Raw genomic sequence first — 3,295 nt, forward strand, 5'->3', positions numbered from 1 at the left:
GTTGGTGGTTTTTTTATGACTTTCCCCGCCACTCATGTCAGAGCGAGCGCCTGTTTAATTCACTTGTTGCTATGCCATCCGTCAATCACTATAAATGTTATAACAGCAATCTGTCACCGGCGGGGTGTGCGCGGGGATGTGTGCGTGGGGTGTTGGATGGGCCTGAGAGATGGTGTGCCACCTCTGAATTTTATTTTGGGAGGGGGCATCCACATCTAACGGGCACCGGCGGGTCCCCTGTCGCTAACGCAGCTGCTTTGGCATTGGGCTGGTGCAGCAGGCTTATCTGTTTGCTTGCAGCTTGTTTATTTGGTGTCTCTGCTGCTCATCCCCACACCCAGCAAACACCCCCCCACACCCCTTTTCGGGAGCGGGAGGTTTCTGATGGGATTTCAAGCGGTGAAAGTTTGTGTGGTTTTCTGGCAGTTTGCATCGCCGACAATCGTGTAAGAACAGCCACCGCCAACAAAAAGCCCAGCAGCAAAACAAATGAAGACAAAGTAGCCTGAGGTTTCACTTCTTGCCCCTTGCAAGTAATTCTATTAATACATCTGCGCGCTTGTGTGTAATAACAAAGACGAAATTCCGGTGACGCCTTGTTTGGGTGAAGGCGGGCTTGCAGGAGATATTTGCGCTTGCTTTTCCTGCGAAGAGTCAGCATTTTGATTGATCTTTCAGCAAAGAGATGAAAACGCGCCAACTTTCTGTGACTCTTATTTTTTTTGCGGTGACATTTTGTACGGCTCCTGTGCGTGCCAGTGTAAAATAAATGACGTGCGATGATCCCCGCTGCACGTGGCCATAACTCCACGGGGTGATGCCGCTGACGTTATAAACACCCGCTTAAAGCTCAGTGTTTCCTGCAGCATCGAGCGCGCTCGGATGCGGCTCCTGGCCGGCTCCCCGTGCCAAGCTAACTGGGCTTGGGAGAAGCCCAGTGCAGGTGAAGGTGGGTGAACCGGGCCGGCAGGGGGAAAAGCCGCAGAAGATCGGAGCAGGGTCCTGCTGTCAAAGGAGGTGTCGGAGCCCAACGTGACAGGTAAAAGCCCTGCGCCTTCCCCTCCTGGTTTCAACATGGAAAGTGTTTCAGATGTTTCTTTTGCCCCTGCACGGAGCTCCTTATTGATGACAACTTAATTAAGAGTGGCAAAGTTCATGAAATACTAATTGCCCCCAAACTCCCATCTGCGCTGGTCTCTTGTTGCCTGGTGAAGGGATGAGGGTCTCCCTGGGTCCCCAAAGCAGCTCTGTTTCCCAGGGAGAGCTCTGGCTGCTGCCCAGGGAGGGTGGGAAGCTCCAGGATGAAAGGCTGGGGGAAATCCTGCAGTTTGGAGCCCGCAGGGTCTCCGCTTTCTCCTTTAACCCTCTCGGGTGTGATTTTTGGCCTCAATGGTTCTTGGATTCCCTGTTTGTGAAATGGAGTGGAATTTTCCTTCCCTTTGCTGCGGTGGCACCGGCTCCTCCAGCCCCACCTGGGTTTTATTCTGTTCTCCATAGAGGTGCTTAAAGGTGCTTGCCCACGTCGGAGGCTGATGGGCGGCACGCTCGGTGAGCAGGGACAAGGCTCTTCCTATTAAACCACGGAAGCGCAAAGGCAGCTCTACACTCCCCCGTTATTCCCCTGTTATTATCCCGTAATTCCTTCTTCCCGCTTTCTTCTCTGCCCTCCCAGATGATGCTCAGCTCAGTCATCCCCGTGAGGCTGCTGCAGCCGTGAGCAAACGGAGGAGCAGGGCTGGGAGGTGCAGACCCCACGCAAGCAAGGAGATGCTCAGCCCTGTGTTCCCACCGGGCTTGTGTCTGCACCCCAAAATCTCCCCTCGTGGGGTCTTTACGGGCCGGTGGCTGAGAACTGAGCGATGCCCCTGGGATTCAGCCCCACGGGAGCTGCTCTGAAAGCAGGTGGGAGCATCACTGGACCAGCTGCCAGGGCTGCTGGGCAAGCTCCGAGCCTGGCACATCGCTTTTGGGGCAGGAGCAGGTGTTTTGTGCACTTGCAAATGTTTTGAGCCAACCTCTAATGCTCACATCTGGGCTTTGAACCTCAAAGGCTATTCTTAGTCACCGGCACCTCAGATGTGATGCTGGCTTGGGAATTGGGAATGAGCGAAGGAGTGTTTCTGCTTGGTTTTGGGTTTTGAGCCTCTTTGAGCAATGGGTCCTCCTTTGCTCCCCACTCCCAAGAGACAGACTCACCACCTCTTTCCAAATGACAGCCAAGACCCTCGCCCTTCGTCTGAGGTTTCACAGATCAGCTGTGCCAATGCCGAATTGCCGGGCAGTGGCACAGGGCACAGGCTGCTCCAGCACGGTGCTGGCCCAGGGATGCTTTCACCCCCTCGACCCAGTCTGTGTAAGGAGGCACTGGGTAAATCCCAACCGGTAAATCCCAACTGCCTGGCTTGCAGGTAATTGGGATGTACCCTCCAGAGCTGCTGGTTTATGGGTGCCCAGCGTGCATGGGGGGGGGGGCATTGCAGGGGGATAAAAGGCGGAGGAGAACTTACAGGAGCGAGGAAGCAATTGCCAGCCTGGGCAGGGGGAGGTGGTGGGCTCCAGCCGGGCAAAGGGGCTGCTGGAGCAAGTGCTCGTGGCTGATTCCCTAAGCCCTTGAACATGAGGATTTATAACGCAGAGGCTGCCAGAGCAGGAGCCTAGCAGGGTGAATGGAGCTGCTCTAATGGATATTAAGTGATTTGCGAGCCTGCTGCTTGCAAACACAGCTGTAAATAGAACAAGAGGAGGGAGGGAGCAGATGAAAAGAGGCTCAGGCTCTTTAGCGGCGTAGTGTGAAAAATGGGGAAAGGTTCCTATGCAGGGCTTGGGCAGCGAGAGAAACAAAAGCTGCGGCATCTATTTTCATATCTTTTATGTCTTCCTTGCACTTAATCTTGTTTAGCTCTGCAATTAAATTTTAAGACGCATAAGAGTGTTCGCTTACACACTTGGATTCTTCGTAGATTGAATTATTAAATAGAGTGTGGAGCGGCTCCATGATCTCGGCGCTACGGCACCGAACGCAGCCAAGCAGAAAATTAATAAACACTGCCTGCCGTCTCCGCACCTCCCGCGCTCCCCTCTGCCATCCTCCCTCTCCGGCACGCTCTCCTCCTGCCAGCCGGCCCCTCGCCACCCCCTTCTCAGCCTTTCCTCTGGGTTTTCCTCCTTCCCTCCCTCTGCTGTTTCTCGTTTGGTTTTGCCATTCGTCCTCCTGCCTTCCAGCTCTCCGCTGTCTGCGTTTCAGCCCCTCGGTTGGCTCTATGGGCTGCTCTGCCCGTGCGTCCCGTGGGCTGGA

This window comes from Cariama cristata, unplaced genomic scaffold (genome assembly GCF_000690535.1).
Source record: "Cariama cristata isolate BGI_N322 unplaced genomic scaffold, ASM69053v1 scaffold14823, whole genome shotgun sequence".
In the NCBI taxonomy this organism is placed as follows: domain Eukaryota; kingdom Metazoa; phylum Chordata; class Aves; order Cariamiformes; family Cariamidae; genus Cariama; species Cariama cristata.